The sequence below is a fragment of the Colossoma macropomum genome, unplaced genomic scaffold (genome assembly GCF_904425465.1).
Source record: "Colossoma macropomum unplaced genomic scaffold, Colossoma_macropomum, whole genome shotgun sequence".
In the NCBI taxonomy this organism is placed as follows: Eukaryota; Metazoa; Chordata; class Actinopteri; order Characiformes; family Serrasalmidae; genus Colossoma; species Colossoma macropomum.
In genome coordinates this window covers 16,784,951-16,805,698 of record NW_023494807.1, presented here as the reverse complement: position 1 = coordinate 16,805,698, position 20,748 = coordinate 16,784,951, and the positions used below count along the sequence as shown (strand labels likewise).

The 20,748-nt window shown below is 39.0% G+C and overlaps 1 protein-coding gene and 1 non-coding gene across 6 annotated transcripts in view; both read left to right on the top strand.

Moving 5' to 3' along the window:
- The first annotated feature begins 1,391 nt into the window (after positions 1-1,391).
- On the top strand, positions 1,392-1,464 carry trnar-ccg. The gene has a single exon. It is a non-coding gene; the product is annotated as a tRNA-Arg (tRNA).
- A 12,259-nt stretch (positions 1,465-13,723) lies between these two features.
- Positions 13,724-20,748, top strand: part of per2 (period circadian clock 2) — a 58,607-nt gene continuing 51,582 nt past the window's right edge. For all 5 annotated transcript variants that reach the window (XM_036555674.1, XM_036555672.1, XM_036555673.1 and 2 more), the window contains exon 1: positions 13,724-13,904. The gene's annotated coding sequence lies outside the window, so the exon portion shown is untranslated. The remainder of the gene's footprint in view (positions 13,905-20,748) is intronic.

The following is a 20,748-nucleotide window of genomic DNA, read 5'->3' as shown; positions in this document are numbered from 1 at the left end:
TGAGTTTTTTTTATTACTATATTATGGGATTTTGTTGTTGCCATTTAAATGGGATGGCTTGAAAGAAAATGAGAAGAAATAATTCAAGCCTCACACAAAAAACTTCAAATCCTGCACAAAAAGCACATTTAACAATGTAGACACACAGTCATATCACACTTAAACAGGCTAATTCTGTTCGTTTTCAAAATGGAGGCAAGTAAGCATTTTTCCAGTGCACATAGATGTGGAAAACATTGCTTTATCTCACTTATATGAATTTTGTTAACATGTTATTGTTAGATACCAGGATCCCTCCAAGGACTCGCGAGTCCATGATCTGTTCCTGGTTTAAAGAAGAGGAAGTTGAAATCAAGCTTTTAATCACAGAAGTAATGGGCTGAAATATGCCATGACCATAGATTACCACTAGAGGGGAGTACAACCTTAATAACGTCTGCTCCAGCTTCCGTCAGAGAGCCTATAGAAAAATAGGCTTGCTTTAGTATACACTGTACGTCCAAAAGTATCTAGACTCTTTCAGACTTTCTAAGTAGTGAGTTCAGCTACTTTAAGTTGCCCCTATTGCTGATACAGGTGTTCAGTTGTACACGTGTATAATCTCTCTAGAAAAGAATTGCCACTATTATGATGCTTCACTGAGCTATTCTACTGAACTCTTCTACATTTTAGACTTGATCACTGCGTTAGTGTTAACTAAAAAAGTCTCTGTATGTCTTTCATGATTTTCTGTATGGAAGTGTAATAATTGTAGACATTTCATAAGTATGAGATAGGGCCTAAATGAATAGAAGGATCTGAAATTAAACATATAGCATTTTTATTGTGCTTAACCTGTCGGCTTATTAATACGCTTTGTTAAAATTCCAATATGATGTATCATACTTATGTCATTTCTATGTATAAAACAACATAAAATAAATGTATTTTTTTCTGAATGTGCTGTTCAGTTGTTTAATCAATGATTCTAACACAAGATCCAACAGCGTGTCATGGAGGAGCTCCAGAACAAAAGTGCAGTTTGATAGTATTTATGGATATTTTCACTTAAGACTGTCCACAAAATGTTTCTTGGCTCTTCTGTTAAACAGACTTGACTTTAGGCTTCCTCTAACTGAGGAAGCCCCACAGAATAGACCCGCCCGGTCCAGCTTCTTCTAATTCTGTTCTCATATTTACAACCTCCTGCACATGGAATTGTTAAAAATAGTAAAAAGTTAAATATATTAGACAAGCAAATGACAAATGTCTTCCAAAGCAAGTAATACACAACTTGTGTGTCAGTATCATCCACTGAAGTGGCTCTAATTACTATTAATGAAAAACACTCCCTAGCCACACTGGGCAGGCCTGTTTACAGCTTTCTTGGGATTGTGAAAGCATCCTTCCATGGCCCAGTGGCCTAATGGATAAGGCATCAGCCTCCGGAGCTGGGGATTGTGGGTTCAAGTCCCACCTGGGTCGTTGTTTAAGTTTCCAAAAGCACAGCATGTACTCTGCAGTTATGCTGGGAGGAGCTATTATATCAGGTTATTATGAAACCCTCATGATTTGAAATGGGTGCTTTATGGTGCGAGATATCAACTCTGTAGAAAAAGAACTGCCAATATAAAGGGATGCTCAACTTAACTGTTCTACATTTTGATCCATATCACTGAATTATTGTCAACTGAAAAGTCTCTATAAGTATTTTATGATTTTCCGTATGGAAATGTAAAAATTGAAGACATTTCATAAGCATGAGATAAGGCCCAAATGAATAGGGTGTCAAATGAAACATACAGGAATTTTATTGTGCTTAATCTGTCACTTTATTATTAGGCTTTGTTAAAATTCCAGTATGAACCACATATGGAACTGTTATACTTGTTTTGTCAAAGTATCCAACAGCCCCTTCAAAAATGCATACAGTAGGCCCTCTGACGCAGTTCACAGCCTACCGTGTGAAGCGGGAGGTGGATCAGTAGAAATTAGAAGCCCTGCCAAGAGAAACATCACCATCTGTGTCTTCCTGCATTTTTTCAAGGGCTTGGAAAAATATTCCCATATTAAATTTTCCCACCTCCACTATCAATGATGCCTAAGAGGTGCTGTTGGATGCAGTATACAGGTTCGCTCTATACTCTGCAAGGAACAGCAGATGTAATGCCAGATTGATTTGTAATGAATTACAATTACTTGTCTGAAAGTACAAAAGTAAGACTTGAAAAAACTGTACTTTCTGTAATAAATAGAAGTTAATAAAAACTAGTCATACAAAAGTATATATATATATATATATATATATATATATATATATATATATATATATATATATATATATATATATATTTATTTATATGTCAAAGAAAGGCACTTTGTATTTTAACACATGTTTTTTGCACCTGGTATTTTTTTTTGTAAGGCTTCTTTAATTGCCACCGCTTAAGTCTGTTTTCTAACTGAAACTGTACTTATTTGAGTTTAATCTACACTATCCACCTCCAACAACCAGGGACAAAGATCAAAATCATGTTGACCCACTACTTTGAAGTTGCCCCCACAAAAAAACGAATAAGTTCAATTTATTCAATTCAGAGATGGAAAAAAAAATTATTATTGCATTTTTATTTATTTATTGGTTGGTTTGTGGGAGCCCTGAATCACTAGGCCTGGCACTAATGATGCTTGAGTGGTCATATGGAGGATGGAGAGGTGTTGAAGCATGCTAATGTGTGCGTGTGCTGAGTAGAGTGAGCGATGAACTATCGGAAGTGATTCACCATCAGTAGGAGGTAGAAAACCAGTTGCCGTGCTTGGAATCAAACAACATATAAAGCCATTCTGCCGGGAAAGCCCTAGCTCAGGGCCACCCATTACAGGGCCCATGTCAGGGAAAACTGAATTTTCCTCACATTTTTTTAAATAAAAGAGTTTGATGCAGTAGGTAAACATAAATACTATTTACTAACCAGGTCATACCATTAACAAAGCTGTGAAAAGCAGCTTGCCTGTTAACACTGATGTTGAAGTTATAAGGAGTGTATCATTCTGAAATGCTTTGTGAATGAGGCACAAAACAGGGCAGCCAATCAGAACAGTTGACACTTACGTAGATCAGTCTTCAAGTCACACTAACAGAAACAGCTTATTTAATTCTAAGTTAGGTTGGAAAATGGTTATGTAAAAATTAATTATGACTGTTTTCTGGTACGTCAACCCACATAATTGTTAAAAGGAGTTATAACAATAAAAATATGGTCCATTTAAAGGGCTGCTTTTTCCTTCTTATAGGAAATCTTACTTTCCTCTGCAGGGCTTCCAGCTGATCTTTTTAGGTTTGAACTTAATCAGGCAGATGTGAAGGGGGTTATGCTGTAAAACTGAATGCATGTTTGTCAGAGTATAAAAAGGAGGGCAAAAACGGGCGATGAGGGCATCCCTGGATTTGGATCTACTACAACGGTGATTCTCAGAAGTATGTTTGCATGTTATCGCTACTCTAACACACCTCACAAAGAGCTTGAAAGGCTGTTCACTGCATCAAAAGATTTTTATTATATTGCACATGCTTTGCTTTGCTGGCTGTGTAAAAATGCACATTATGAAGTCGTATTTAAAAAGATTTGCAGATGCATTTCAAAAAACACTGAACAAAAGTCATAAATTAACTTTGAGAATTCTTACAGTTTTTGTGCAAAATAATTGACGCCACCTGCTCCTTGCAGTTTTGTCTCCAGTTTAGAGGCTGAGAGACTCCAGCTATGGAGGCAAATGGCCAAAACCCCATTTTGTTCACCCATTAACATTCAGTAGTGGAGGCCCATGGTCATGTCCTGTTTTTGAAGACCACCACACAAGTTGTTTAGGAGAAATTACAGAAAGTGAGAAATGAGAGGACCTCCATTACAGTGTCATCAAAAAGGGGGAAAAAAAACGAAAACAAAAAACATCGTGACTCATAATGGTCGGTTACTAAGCGACCCAGCTGGAGACACTGTGATGTCAAAGCAGGAAGCGTTTAACCACAAGACGCTGTGCACTGGCCTCATAACAAGAAGACAAACAATAACAACGAAACAAAACAATAAACATAGATTATGCTGAATTGCATCGTGATTAGTTGGATATCAGATTGCAGATTCATGGGCCTACATTTTCCATGTATAAGAGATTGCACATCACTTTTGTCGGCCCCTACAAGTGCCAGCTGATTAAAGGTTAGCGTACTTCAATCATGCTAATGAAAACCATAAGCCAGAATATTACAGACATACATCTCATGCTGTGGAAATGCGAATGTGTCACTTCCACCACCATAAATGACAGAATTTTAAAGAGATCCCTTCATGCTGCAAATGCCAGTGGTCTAATGGTGACGCAACAGGACGTTGCCCAATAATGACCACATTAATACAAATAGAGTTTAATCAGGGCCAGAAAGGTTAGTTTGATCTGAACATGTTACAAAGGTGAAACAGAAAAGAGCACCAGCTCTTTAACAGAGGCTCCTGCTGCTAACAACCCATGATCGTTTTATAACTGAGAGGAATTCTAAATGGTAAGATGACCATAGTGATGTATGATGAAGCCAGATCCCTTTGATTTTTAGACACAGTACCAGGAACTGGGGAACAACAATCAATCACATTTTAACTGTGGCTACAGTATGAATGGAGATTTTCCACACATCCTGTGCACAAAACAAAAATATTCAAAACAAAGGTGTTCAGTGGGGTTAAGGTCAAGGTTCTGTGCAGGCTACTGGAGTTTCTCCACACCAAACTCGTCAAACCACGTTTTTACAGACCTTACTTTGTGCACAGGGACAGAAAAAGGGTTTTACAAACTGTTGACACAAAGTTGAAAGCATATAATTGTCTAAAATGTCTTTTCACACTGTAGCATTAAAGTTACCCCTCACTGGAACCAAGAGGCCAAGCCCAAACCCTGAAAAACACCTCCAGACCTTTAGCCCTCCTCCAGCAAACTTGACTGCTAGCACTATGCATTCTGGTAGGTAGCTTTCTTTTGGCATCCACCAAACCCAGAAATATCTATCAGAGTGTCACATAGAGAAGTGTGTTTCACACAACATCGTTCAACAAATTCTACTGCCAGTGTTTGTCTATTGAAACTGCATGGCTATGTGCTTGACTTTATACACCTGTTAGCAATGGGTATGTAAAAAAGATGTAAATAATCAAAAAACATAAACTAAACAAGTAAACAAATGTTAATGCATACATGAAAACCTGTGATTACTGTCTGGTGGTGAAGTCAGAAAATGAGTCCATATGCATCAAGTACACTAGACTAAAACTATCATCTTTAGAACTTCATCATTCTGTCAGATTTGACAGAAGAAGAAAACTATGTATGAATGAAATACATGAAAACTTTCTAAAACTAGGTTGGAAACTAATGAATACAGTAAGTGGTCAGCACTAAAACAAATGCAGATAAACATGAATTACGTTATTAGTCATCATACACAGGAACCTTGCAATTGAACTTCACTTGACGTATCATGTTCAACTGAAAAAAATGTTTACTGTTGGTTATTTATGCTTCAAACTAATAATGAGCGTATAACTCATTATAACTCATAGATATACAGCCAAGTTAATGTAGCCATAAGCTAATAAAGATCAATCCTCATATTCTCTCTAAAGCAGATAAAACAAATGCAATGTAGCAAATGTACAAAATCAACATTCATATATGTATATATTTATTCCTACTGTATTTGTTCTTTTTTTGCCTGTGTTGTCTAGCTATCTAAAGGAATCTTCAATCCTGCCTGGTGCTCCTGAGCACACCTTCAAACACGCTTTTCTCACACCCCCGCACGTTTATCCTTTAAGGAGTTAAGCCTCAATAACGTCATGGAGCAGGACTAGAAATTGCATTTAATTCCAATGTACATGTCTCCACTTGGTGTCCCTATTTAACACACATTCATCTTGACAGACTCTTTGAGTAGGACTGATTTTTTTGTTTTTTGTTAGCTAGGTAAATATTTTGTGTTAATAGAGAAGAAGGGACTATACAATTTTAATAATAGATAATATTAACTATAAATATATATATATGTGTATGTATACCCTAAGTACTGGACTTTCTCAAGGAGAGCTCTGGAAATTGCGAATCAAACACACTGAAAGATATAAAAGCATAATATAGTGTTGTAAATAAAAAAAGCAGTTACTGCCCAGATAAAAGGCTTCACAAAAACGCTTAAGACTGTTGCTCAGTACTGTATGTATGTGAATCAACAGAACTGTTTGAACCATTTGATCTCTACACATTTCCTGCCATGTAACTCCTCCATTTCCTGGACACTGATAGGAAAGGAGTGGCCTGTTGTTACAGGACCCTACTTCACCCCTCTGCTTGGTACAGGAAGGGGTAAAGTGGACAGAGGCAACAGAGACAGTGGGTCAGCCAGGGCAGGGGAGGAGTTTTAAAAAGGGAAGAGAGGCTCAAGTAGCTCACAGACAGAAGGCACACTTGCACCGGGCCCGGTGCCAACACATTTCCTCATGCCTGCCCTGTAAAAGTGCAGGGTGATGTAATGCTCAGAGTTTGGAGAACAGCTCCAGCCAAAAGTCCACTCCCTTCTCTCCATTACTAACACGCACACAGAACTCTGAAGAGTTACAACTGCTTACACAGCTCGTAAAACACAGAGCTTTTATAAGACTTAAGCTGTTGTTAGGGCAGTACTTCAGCCCAGATTAAATACTAATGACAGCATACTTGAACTAGAGATACTCTTTGGTAGGCCTCACTTGACCAAGGTTCTTCAAGTCTGAAACCAGCTGTAAATTCAACACTAACTGACCGCTACATTATCAGGCCTAGTTTCCACTCAGAACAACTAAATTCTTCTCCTATCTTCTTTAAGTACTGGGAAAAAGTAAGTAGGCCCCATTCTGTAGATTTATGAACTTAGCCCTAGAAAACCCCTTCATAATTAAGTTTTTCCTGCCCCAGTACATTTAAATCAATTCATTAGCTAATCTCCAAGCCTACGAATTAAACCTGGTGTGAAAAACACTTAACAGTTCACAACTGGAACTGAATATCACTTTTAAAGGCAAGTAGCATGAGAAGCCAGTAGTCAGCTCAGGGACGTAGCTAGAACTTATGGAATGAGATGGCCAGGATAGATTTTATTGGGTGGCACGCAGCAAAGAAAAAAAAATTGCTATATTAAAACAACATAAAAATCACTGGCTTTTCCCTGTACATGACTAAGTCTGTCCACCATTTCCATCTGTTACATCAGCACAATTACTGTCAAACATGGACTGAAAGACAAAACTGTAGATGTAATGTTTTTTATTAATTAATAAGGATATATTTGAATCAATGCATCACTTCTTTCAGTGCACAACATTAAATTCAAGGAAAACATTTCATGTAGACATGCCACAGAAATTATTCCTTAGGGCTACCCTTGCTGTAGGTTATGCATGAGTCTAATTATTAAAAGTCTAACCAGATAGCACTGTATGAGATAACCTACAACACATGCTTGTATATTGCTGTACAAAGTAATTAGCATGATAAATGATTATAGCAGACTAATTTTTGAACGTTAACTCATCTAACAATTGCCACTTCAAAATGTAGCTCAAAGCAGCACTGCTGAAGGGACGTAGAGCATTTACATTCACCCGTATGCTGAGCAAATTAGCCTATCAGAGCAAATTAGCCTATCAGAGATATGCTAATTATTTAAAACAGACTCTTCATCAGACTCTTATAACTGATTAGTAACTAGCCTGATAGCAGATTTCACTGTAAAGCATAACTGATGCTTCAATGATGATGGCGGATCGTCTCATTTTCCATAATTGGGGTGGCGAGAAGAGTAGGATGGAACTGGCCACCCTGGCCACCCCTTAGCTGTGCCTCTAGTTCAGCTTTAAAACAGTCTTAATTCTAAGTCAGGCAGTGTCAAAGTGTTGGAAGGCCCAATCTGTCTTCCTAAAGGAGGTGTGGGTAGCTGAGAAAAAGGTGCTTTGGTTGGATTTTATGTGAAAAATGTTGGAATAAAAGCTACACTTAAATAAAGTAAAGGTGCCAAAAAGGGTTCTTTGGAGTGATGCTTTTAACAAACCCTTTGTTGCTTCCCTAAAGAACTTATCGAATGTGCAAAGAATCTTTTTAAAGTTTAAAGGACCCCCCCCATAATGTCGATTTCATAATAGTCAAAGGTTTTTTCTTTGAAGAATCATTTAGGAACCTTTCCTGACCCTATAGAAGGTGGATTAAATGCTCTCACAGCATTCCATTAATTATCAAGATGATCACACATGATGGTTTCTCAGCTCACACTTTTGGAGAATGACAGTGACGAGTGATGGTGAGAGGGGAACTCAAAGTACTGTAGGCGCTGAGTTAGCTAAATTAGGCCAAGCGGATGTCAACAACAGCGCTAGGCACTGAAAGTGCTATCCTGCCCACTCTACCACTGAACAATCAGAGACAAGTTTACGTCACTCTCTCACCATACCACAGACTTCTGTGGGCTTACCAGCAGTACGTCAAGTCCAAGGCCCAAAAATAGCACCTGGCAACCCTACTGTGAAGACTTCATCTAAAAGTCCTCCAAAATGATCTCACAATTCATGTTCCCATAATGATTTTTTCCAGACAGACAGGAATGTTGTCTCAGTAGAGCTGTTTGGCATGAGTTTACTGGGAGGAGAGTTTTTGTATGCTGATTTGTTTCCAAGAGCACTTGGCAGCCTGATGTAAAGGAGAATTGTACCTATTTTTTCATTTATGCATTGTTAAAATGTGAACAAAGTCATTCAGAGTGGTTTGATGTGACGTGAAATGTCTACAATGCAAACATAGACATTTTATTTACTATCCAAAACAATCAGTGAACCTACACGTCTTCTGAGTTTTTGTATGTAATGTTTAAATGGGAATTTCACAAATTCTTAATTTCTGCAGTTATTAATTACTTATTAATTAATTAAGTTGCACTATGTATGTTTGGGGGATTTGAAGACCTCTCTGGAAATGTGTAATTGCACAGAATGTATGGAAGAACATTTTGTAACATTGGTTGTGTTTCGGACCTCTTCCCCAAGTGGATGAGTCTGAAGTTGTGAGCACGCTGAAAGAGTATTCAAAGTCAAAACTTGGTAAAGGATGTGTCCTCTGAAGATGTACATGAATGATCTACTATTGCCATCGTAGCTTCAAGAGTATAAAGTTAATTTTGCATTTTAGACCTAATGATGAGCCGGTGCAATTTATGTTAATATATGAAATAGTCCAAAAACTGGTGATAGGAACCTGACATTTGAATCATAGTTTTAAGATAAAGTTTTGGCTTCAAAATATTTTTAAAATACATTAATGGTGGAGAGGCACATGCAGGGCATTATGTTAAAATAACTCCTTTTTTCGCATCGCCCGCTATTCTACTATCATCAACATTACATATTAAACTCAGGAGATATGTGCAGGTTAACTGGTCCTTTTGCATAGTAAATAAAACAGTTATATTTGTGTTGCTCCTATCACTACCAACGTAACAGTAAGTCGGTAAGTTTCCCTACGATGCACAATTCCACATCAAAGTACTGCAATTCACATCTCAACAACTGAACTACACATCATCATCATCATCATCATCAAAACCGCTTATCCTTCTGGGTCGCGGTGGGGTGCTGGAGCCTATCCCAGCTGTCATTGGGCAGAAGGCAGGATACACCCTGGACAGGTCGCCAGTCCATCACAGGGCAGACAGACAGACATACACAGTCACACACACTCACACCTAGGGGCAATTTTAGCATGACCAATTGGCCTGACTGCATGTTTTTGGACTGTGGCCAGGAATCAAACCCAGGCCATTCTTGCTGTGAGGCGACAGCGCTACCCACTGTGCCACTGTGCCACCGTGCCGCCCTCTGAACTATACAGAAATTTTAAAAAATCAATAACTTTCTGTGAGCGAGTTTTTAAAGGCATTAAACACTTCAGACATCTGGTTCCTATTACTACCACTATGAACAATTCTGACTAATAATTCTAACTTCTAGAGCTCCCCTTTAATTTAAGGGCCAACTAATATTTGCCCAAACGAGCCTGAAAGTCAGAAGAGATTAATTCAACTATTTTACACCAAGTAGTGGCCCATATCTGATGTGTATATATTGTGTTAAGTGCATGGATGGTTTCTCTGAAAGCAGTGACTCAGAAGGATTTCTGCCATAGTGAGCGAAGCAAGGTGCTTCCGCTCAACGCCCACCTAACACTGACCGTACTGCCCACCATCTATAACAACTCACTGTCTCTGTCTCTCCACCCTTATGGTCACTCTCTTCGTGTGGCCATCCACTGCCTAATTCCAAATCTCAGTGAGACTACAAGTCAACCTAAAATCACAATGGACCTTTTTATCTTATCACTTTATGCCCCTGGTCATATTCAGCACAATTCAGTACATCTTTTAAAAAACAAAATTCTTATTTTCCCATAATCTTCCATTAAAATGTGATGCCTTTTGTCCACGTCTAAAACACTATGTACTAGCAGGTGGGGAAAAATAATATTAACCAGCAATATGTTTCATCTCCCTCAACACCACCCCCACCTATTGAGTGAGAGCACTCAGCTAGCTTCACCCAGAAGTCAGTTTGTGAAATTTCTGTCCTGCTAGATCTGCCCCAGTCAACTGCAAGTGCTTTTATTGTGAAATGGAAACACCACGGAAAAAAAGCAGCTTGGCCATGAAGCAGTAGATCTTGCAAACTCACAGAGTGGGGCTGGAGAGTGCTGAAGTGCACAGTGCCTATCCTCTGTTGAATCATTCATTGAGGAGTTCCAAATTGCCTCTGGAAGCAACAGGGGTAAGCACGCTGCAACTGGACTCTGGAGCAGTGGAAACGTGTTATGTGGAGTGATGAATCACGCTTCTCTATCTGGCAGTCTGATGAACGAGTCTGGGTTTGGTGAGTGAGAATGTTAGCTGCCTACTACATTGTGCCAAGTGTAAAGTTTGGTGGAGGAGGAACAATGCTATAGGGTTATTTTTCAGGGGTTGGCCTAGGACCCTTAGTTCCAGTGAAGGGAAATCTTAATGCTTTAGCATACCAAGACATTTTGGACAATGCTATGCTTCCACCTTTGTGCACAGTTTGGGGAAGGCCCTTTTCTGTTTCAGCAAGACTGTGCACAGCAAGGTCCATAAAGGCATGGTTGGGTCAGTTTGGTGTGGATGCACTTGACTGGCCTGCATATATATAAATTAACTGTTTATAAACAGTTACTACACACACACACACACACACACATAAATATATATATATATATATATATATATATATATATATACACAAGTATATATATATATACACACAAGTATATATATATATATATATATATATATATGTATATATATATATATACAAAAAAAAATCAAACTGTTTTGACAAAGACAAAGATATCTACATACATCTACCTTTTTTTCTATGGAGAATTATAGAAGCTGTGCGACAATGGCTAGCAAAGATCATGAATTAGAAGGGGTGTCTGGATACATTTTGAGTGAGTGTGTGTATATATATATATATATATATATATATATATATATATAGATAGATAGATAGATAGATAGATATAGATAGATAGATAGATATTTTCAAAAACACTAGCACATTGTATGTGTGCATGTGAGCATGATTCTCAGAGAAGGTCTGTTAAGGGTTAATTGCCAGGCTTGAGGACCATTGGAAATATTCTCTACCATCTGCTGTTGTGAAGTTTCTCTTTTTTCCGCAGGAGTGTGTGGTAATCCAGATAAATTCCTCTGTAAAAAGGCATCAAATTTGTGCCAGCATCTTTCAGCATTCCCACAGAAATTACATTTACAGCAGCACAATATACACATTGTGTTTAACTGTGAAACCATTTTGCCTCAACAACTCATCTTCATAAAGTTCAAGATGGATCCAGAGTTCTGTGTAGGCAGGGACTGACTATGTGTGGGTTGATCCGACGCTTGTGTTACTATAAGGGTGCATGAAAATGTTTTTATAAATAACAGATCTCAAGGAAGCCAAGAGTCCCAACCAAGCAGTCTCTGGACTTGCGCACTCCAAGCGCACTTTGTTCCACTGATCGAGAGCACAGTCTGTAGTTAAAATATTCATAAAACCTTGATTAGACAGATGTAGACAAATGTACTTCAGTGAGCCCTGAGGAGAAACCTGGGTGTAAAAGAAATAGAAAAACACAGAACATGGTGAATACACCTAACCACATCTACTACTCATCATATACACATAAACATGACAAAGTGCAGAGACAACATTGAAACATTAACATTTAAGTAGTATGGGGCGTTGGGTTGGCATGAAAAACATTACCAAGAATTTACACATGTGCAAAACATTCAGTGGTGCGTGTGATACATTATATGTCCAAGTATTCTGATGCCCTTCTAATTTGTGAATTCATCTGCTGAAAGGTGCACACATTGCTGACACAGGCATTCAAACAGAGGGGTATAAAACCTTCCAGCACTGGGCCATGCACAGTTTTAAAGGGATGGACAGCGTGGCCAGCGCCCCCTTGAAATCTGTTTAGCAACCCCAGATGCCACGCCAAAATTTCTGCCACATCATTGACTTCCACCTTGCTGTGGGGCAAGTGTTTGTGCCTTTAAGAGGAGAGCTCTTTTGCTATCGTAACAACCGCCCAACCTCTCTCCAACCTCACTTGTACATTCGAAACATTCAAACAAATTCCCTGCCAAAACTCCCTGCCACCACTGGTAAAATTGTCTGGGTTATGGAGCAACTGCACTGGGCTATGGAGCAACTGTGTTCTCATAAGTGATAGAGCTCCATACACTACCTTTAAGACTTGAAGATTTGGAGTGGCGTTTGCAATCCAGAATTAATCATCCAACATTAGTACCTGACCCCACTAATGCTGAATGCAATCAAATCCTCACAACAATGTTCCAACACCTAGTGTGAAGCCTTCTCAGAAGAGTAGGGGCAGTTAACGCAACCAAGGGGGACAATCTCCCTATTAATGCTCCTAATTTCAAAAGAAACGATGTCTTCAAACTTCTGGACATACAGTGTAACGCTGGCGTTAAAAACCCTGTCCCACTGCTCATTCTCAGAAGCTGGGAATAAAGCATTAAGCATTGTGGAGCCTGATAGTGGATCAGACGTTAGATGCAGGATCAGGAAGGTTCTTCAGTCTGAAACATAAATCATAACCTTCATGCAAACGGAAACGTGTTAAAAAGTGTCGAGTAGCGAACTGTTCAAACGCCCTTGCCTGGAAAGTGAAAATACTTTGGTCATATGACTCCCGACAACGGTGCAGTTTTGCGCGTACAGCGACCACATTGACTTACACACGCTTGTATAACCGTTTGTATAACGCCGGCGTGCTCGGCTTCCCTGGACCAACCGCTCTCCTCCCTCAGCACAGCTCCATTCACCCGCTCGCTTTCCCTATTTACTGATTTGCCCACACGGTTCGCACGCCGTCACTGGCCATGGGGTTTCCACGTGAGGCGTATGCCAGCCTTATATAAAGAGACTGGCGGCGCTTTCAGCCAATGGCAGCCCGAGCGCCGTCATTTGCTTGTGTTCGCTATGGAAACGCGATGCGTGTAGCCGACCGTGATTGGACGAGGCGAGGCGAGGAGGGAGGAGTCCGAATTGAGGTCATACTGAGAGCCGGAGATTCAGGGCAGCAGTGTAAGGGGAAACAGTGAGCGAGTGCAGTGTGTCAGCGCAGACCGGTGGGCTGAACCCAGACATTCAGGAATATCACTAAATACAATCGAGGAACCACGACGGGGTAAAACAGAGCTCCTCTCGGAAGCTGAATTCTGAACGAGGCGCCGTCTGTTGAAGAGTCAGGTACGCTGGAGTTTCAGTTCGTAGCTATAACATTAGCCGGCTGCTCGCGCGTTTAAGCGGTTGTATAACAGTGAAATTCCATTGACTGCTCTGCGCGCGGTCTGAGGAGCATATTTCACTGTAAGGACGTTATATGAGGCTTATTAACAGGTTTTCTTCACTGTCTAACACCGAAACGCGCTACCGAAGACATTAGGTTTATATAAACGCGCTGAAACGTGTTTTAACCGACATTATCGTAGGTTTAAACATGCGCGTTGCATAACTGTGTCACGGAGTGGGTCAATGCCGGTCAGTGCTCTAGTACTGGCCCTGCCCACAGTTATTTCAGGAGCTTTTTTAATTTTGTGCTTTTCTCCGGATATTTCACAAGAGGCGGTATTCAACTTAGCAACAATCTGCACAAGTTATTAGCTTTTAGTAAGAGCATAAAAAACAAACTGTACACTCTTAAAAAATATGTTTTAAGCGGTCTTTAGTAAAGGCAGTGGTTCTGTTTAGAACCACGAGTCCTGTGTAGAACAATTGCATGCTTAAATGGTTCTTTGCTTGGTGAAATGTGTTGTATATGGTTCTATATAGAACCTTTTAAGCTTATAATAATAGAAGAACCCCTTTTGGTGCTATATAGAACCATTTTCAAAACGGTTGTATAAAGAACCATTTACAACACATTCTGTATCTGAAGAACCATTTCACCATGCACATAACCTTTTAAGCGTGCAATAGTTCTACATAGAACTCATAGTTCTAAATAGAACCATTCCTTTTACTGAAGAATCCTTGAAAAACCTTTTTTTTAAGTATGTAGGATTAAAACCAAAGTCAGCAGTAAGTGAAAGTTTTATCCTCTTTCTCGTAGCTGAATCAGGTTGGTAGGTATGTGACCTACAGTACAGACTGTGTGGACTGTACACATGCACAGTGAACCTACACATGCCTTCTCAGGTTTTTATGTAATATTGGTAATGAGAAAATAGTGGTAAATATATATTTATATCTGGGGAGTGTTTTGCCATCCAGTGGCCTGCATGTACCTCTCTGCCATTAATATGTTTTAACAGTATGCTTTAGGCCAAAACCTTTTCTGTTAGAAGGCCTTTACAGGCATTTAAAGGTTTTGGACGCCTGGTTCCTATCCCCACCACTGTGAACAATTCCAAATCGGTACTCTAGCTTCTCTAGCATTGAGCATGAGCCTCGAGCATTTCACATCAAACCACTCTGAATGACTTTGTTTGCATCTTAATCATTTAATTATACAGTAATTAGGAAAAAAGAATGAATGGAATTCACTTTTAAGTAGAGTTTGGGTTTCTGTTGAGTGAGGCGAAGAGGCCTGTGTGTTTGTTTGTGTGTATGTATATCTCTGTGTAGGTGTGTGTGTGGGTGATGACACGTGTGTGTGTGTGTTGACTCTTGTGAGCTTGTTATTAAAACTGACCTAGTCCTAGAGGAGGTGCTCCAAATACCTTAATCTGGCTTTAATTTATTGAGCACACAAAACTGTATGCTGTTGTTTTCAAAACTAGCTCTGTCTCAGCTCTCTTCTCTGCTTTTCTGTAAGTTTCAATAGTAAAAGAATGTGAAAATGGATACTTTAACTCCTTTAAACCTCCAGGCTTATTGCAAGCTTAATTCAGCATCTACAAGGACTACAATGCAAAACTAGCTGATTTATTCTGAAAGGTGCCATAGAATGTATTTATTAAGTATTTTAAATTGTTCTCTGGTGTCTACATACAAGTGACATGACTTTGGTCATGAAAAATGCCCAGATGCGGCCCTACAATGAAAAAAGCTGTGTTTCCTTTTTTGGTGTGCTCATGAATAATTTGATGAGCTCTGCTCTGATTTACTGGTTTACAGCGAGGCATCACGATGGCTCACTTAGAAGTAATATGTTGAAATAGACACAGGCAGGAAAATAAAATGAATCTACCTGTAAATAAGCTAGGTCGTCATACTTTTTAGTTAGCCATGCTAGTTACTTGGAATGTACTAGTAGCTAGCGTTACCTATACTAGCTACTTTCTTTTGGTCTTGATAACAACACAAAGTAAATTAAAGTTGTGAGCTCACTATGAAAGTTTCAATCTAAGATCTAAGATTCAATCTATCTGGCTTCAACAGTCAAAAAGTGAATAAAATTACACAGCATGACTAGCTACTTGCGGGTGTAGGGTTGTGATGCTAATAAAGTTGGAACAGCCCCTCTCTTCAGTGTGAAACGCTGAGCAATGCCTTCTTGATATTGTCCAAGGTTTGAGAAACTGTGCAGAGTGAAATGTGCAGAGCAAACTGACAATTTGAATTAAAGTTATATGCAAATTAGCTTGTCTAATTAGCTTATTATCTCTCATACTTAAGTATCATGACATGTCTGAACTATACTCCACCTGAAGCCACTGTAAAATCTATGTTTTTGGTGAAAGGCTCTAGTCTGTTTAACAATAAATCATTGCGTCATTTCTCGACCCAAGAAACAACCCCCTGACATTCCCTACAATCTACTTAAACACGCCGTAGAAACAAGTGTGAGATCTTCTTTCAACTGTTAGTAACATTGCTAATGTGGACGAGAGCCCTGCACCTGAACTGAGCGGAACAACTAAAATAGTGGCCGAGAAACCACAAAATGACAATGCCTCTGCCATAGCGGTCCTGTTCGGTGAGGATTACATAACAAAAACAACAGAATTTCACCTCTACTGCAAGGACATGTGCATACTACTTCACACGGATTCCCTGAATTGGTGGAAAAAGAAGAAATACCTATGGCTAGTGCAGCTAGCAAGAGCCTCCTCGTGCGTTCCATCTCTGTCCAAGCTGTCAGAGAGATCATTTTATGAGCAGGGCTCGTCCTTAACTGGCTTTGTTCTTGACTTGTCCTGGAGCACGTCAGTATGTTAGCATGTCTTAATAATGACAAAGAGTTTAGACTGGTGGAATTGTAATGTAAACCCTGGTAATGTTATACTAAAATGATACTTACTCTAAACAGAAAAAGGTGACATGGTGATTATTTTTTAACAGGGTGTGGCCATCAATACATAAAATAATGCCACGAATAATACATGGTGGTTCAAAAAGTTTAATCCGATTTCAAAGCGCCATATTTTTACAACCGTAAGGCGCCTAGAAACCAATCACATACCAATTGAAAGAGGGGGTCATAGAGTTTCTGAATGTCACCGGAAGATGGCTCCCTTCAGTCTGCGGTTAGATGGCGACCCCTGAGCAGAAAGCATTTTGCATTCTCCACTTCAATAAGAGTGAACTCGTGGCCTCAATATATTCATTAGTGGCACCTTATTAAACTAAATCACTATGTCACCTTATGAGCACTGTAGAAGGTAAATAAAATAAGCATTTATGAATAACATAATAATAACATAATAACATAAATGTAATGTGGTCCTCAGGGGGGTAATAATGAAAAGCAATATCTAAACAGATTCTGAAATTTTATTTCACTTAAATACCTACTAAACAGTTTGCAGGTGTACAACAATGGTAGATCAAGAGTAATGCAAACCTGTCGTGTAGGTTCTGAAAACAGAAATAAAAGACATTTTGTGAATTTGCCAAAACTCTTCATAATAAATTGTTGGCCTGATTCTTTTGAGTTTCTATATAATGTAGTCATATAATCCACTCTGTTAAACAAGTTAAGATATTAACAGTCCATTTTCTACGAGTATGTCCAGTAAAATAAACAAGTGCCATTTAACAGTGAGGGGAAACCTTTCCATCTAAAGAATGGTCTTAGTATTCTTTATTTCTAAACAGGGAAGGTACATCTGGATTCAATTTTATTTAATTCTGGCGAGAGTTGGTATTGAAATAAGACTGTCCATTACCATCCATTCTGAAGATGAGCAGAGCTTGCAGAGTTGATGTCAAACCCCCAGAGAAAGGAGTAAGTGATGGGACTGTTTTTGTGATAATGAATAGGCAGTTCGGCCAAGTGGTTGCGTACACATGCATTGACGTACATGGCAGTTGGCCTACATCTGGTTTTGTCTCAAAGCACTGATGATCTCACTTTCCAGCACTCGGTCATCACAGTGGTTGGAATCGTTTGTTGACTTGAATGGTCCTGATTTTGTTGGCCAGTGTGTCCTCATACATGACTCATAGGTACAAGTATAGTGGAAGAATGTCAGCCTTGACCATGTGGACTGCGAGTATCCTTAAATGATGATGTGACAGTTCGTCAGTTTGAACAATTATTTACTCCTTTATTAGCAAATATATTACACTAAAGGATATGCTCTAAGCTTTAAAAGTTATATCCAATATCCAATGCAAAGAATCAGTGCTGTTTGGAACCGAGTAGATTAAGTTTTAACTCAAGCAATTGCCATGTTGGAAATAGTGACTGTAAATAGATAATTTTTCCAACACTTCCAGAGCTATTGTCATACTTGCTTTCCTTTCACTTAGCTAGTTAGCATAAGAGTATCCTGGTAGCAGTGTTAGATAACTTCTCTTTCTTTGTTTTCTGAGAAATTGGTCGCTAGACTAAAATTTAGGTTGCATTAGGTTAGGATATGCTTAGGTTACAGGCGTGACTAGCGAGCCTGTAGGTTAGTTGGTTAGGTTGTGGGCTGTTAGCTAGCTGAGGTAAACATGGTGTTTTGGTGGTGAATTTCAACATTACACAATTTTTATAAATTATTTTTGTTAAATATTTGAAAATTGTTTTATTGTTATTTGGTTATATTTGGGAATTGGTCTAAATCTGGTTGTGAGTCCACTTCTGCCTACATCATTTAGACCACTGTGATATTAAACAATAACAGAAATTGCCATTCAATACAGTAACTGATTTCCACCCTTTTGATTAAGTCAAAGGGAAACATTTTGGAATGATAAAGATCTCCAAAGCACGTTTTTATGAAGGTTTTTGGGACAGTTTTAGATTTACGCTTGTGATAGGATCTTGAGATTACAACAGGAAGACTATGACGCATTTCGTATCTCACTGTGTGGTTTTTCGCTCGCTTGCTTTGAGAAGGTTTCAGTGGGTGGATGGTCACTAGGTGTTGGTATGGAGACGCGTTTAGGGAGCAGATTTGGCAGGCAGCACTGGATTGGTTGCTGTGTTTCACATTCCGCTGTGCAAGGCGTGGAGGAAAGGGGGTGATGACGCACATAGAGACAGGCTTGAGATGCACTTTAATGTTGAGAGAGTTCTGGCCATGGGCCACTCACGTATACACACAGACACACGCACAGACACTCCCTCTATTCAGCAAATGTTTTTTGTCCTACTGCTTTTCAAAAAGATGATTCAAAGCGGCTGTAAAATGTATCTGGGAATAAAAAATCATGTAGTTAAAAATGTCAACTTTTCAACATCAGTCAGGATATAGAATATAGTTATGGGAAACATTGTAAACTTTTTGGAATGATCTGTATTTCTACATGAATGGCTCTAAAATGTTATCTGATTGTCATGAACAAAGACACACAGTGTCATTAATGCAAAACACCACTCTAATAGAACATGAAAAGCTACTTCAGTGGAAACAGCACCCTCTTGGGGAGAAATTCCACATCTTTGGATAAAAACAAAAAAAGCTGTCCAATTTAACCAACAATACACAGCATTTTACTGTGATATTTCTTGAACAAATGATTTAAACAGCCAAGGTGATTGATGGTGTAGTCAGACATTCAAATGGATGAAATAAAGCAGCATTGATGTTGTCCCCAGAAGTGGGCATCCAACAGAGATCAGTGCAAGAACATGTCATGCAGTCTTCAGGCAAAGCCAGATAAGGATGTGCAGACATCACTTGAACTTGATGAAGTCCATGTTCTTTAGTCTACCGTAAGAAAAACACTGAACACGAGTCCTGTTTGCAGGACTTGCAACTTTGCAGACAGATAAAACAAAAGCTGAACTTCTTGGTAAATGTACCCAGCATTAGCAACAGCACATCCTCTTCACAACTGTTAAGCATGGTTTAGGGAGTATAAAAGGACGGGGCTCCTTTGTTACCTCAGTCTGGATGGCTTGCAAATATGGAGTGAGAGATTTGAAAAAGTAAAATACGACACTTGAAGAAATTTTCTGATATGCAATGCATGCGTATGTATAACGGTTATCTCTTATATAAGATAACCCACTTGCATAAAGAAAATGGAAAGTCAAAAGAAAATGAGTGAGTTTCCAAAACTGGAAAATTAAACTCCTAACGACAGTGCAAGACCTGAATAGACCACCAAAACTGTCACAATTGGTTAAACAGTACAGCTTTCATCTTTGAGAAAGAGGAGAAATCAACTCCACCTTACAAAAAAGAAGAAAATTTGCAGATAAAACTAAGAAGCTATGGGTGTTCTCAGAAAAATTGAGTGACCACCCAATTGTCCAAACCTTAGTTTCACTGAATGTATAGGGGATTAGTTAGATCACGAGAAGCAGAAAAAAAAACATCTGAGACTGAACTTTGCTAATGTGGAAAAATATCCCTCCAGATTTCTAAATAAAAGAAAGTCTCATGAAGCGAATGGAAGCTGTAATAAACGCAAAGATGTCACTGAATGTTCGTATGACTTGAATAAAGACATTTCAGAGCCACCCAGAAATCCAGATAGTTCCAAAGGGTTCACAAACTTTGTCTGAGCCGAAACCATAGCTGAATGTTTTTTTGCAGAGCTGGTGATGTTATCGTAATGGTTGTTATCACTTTTTATAGGATAGAGGAACACCTGTTGGGAGAGGCTATGCATAATTAATAACTCATGGCAACAAACGAGTGGAACACTGTTCTGCTGGAACCATTTATAATGGTAGCTAATTTTAGCATTATATCAGTCTGTCTACTGT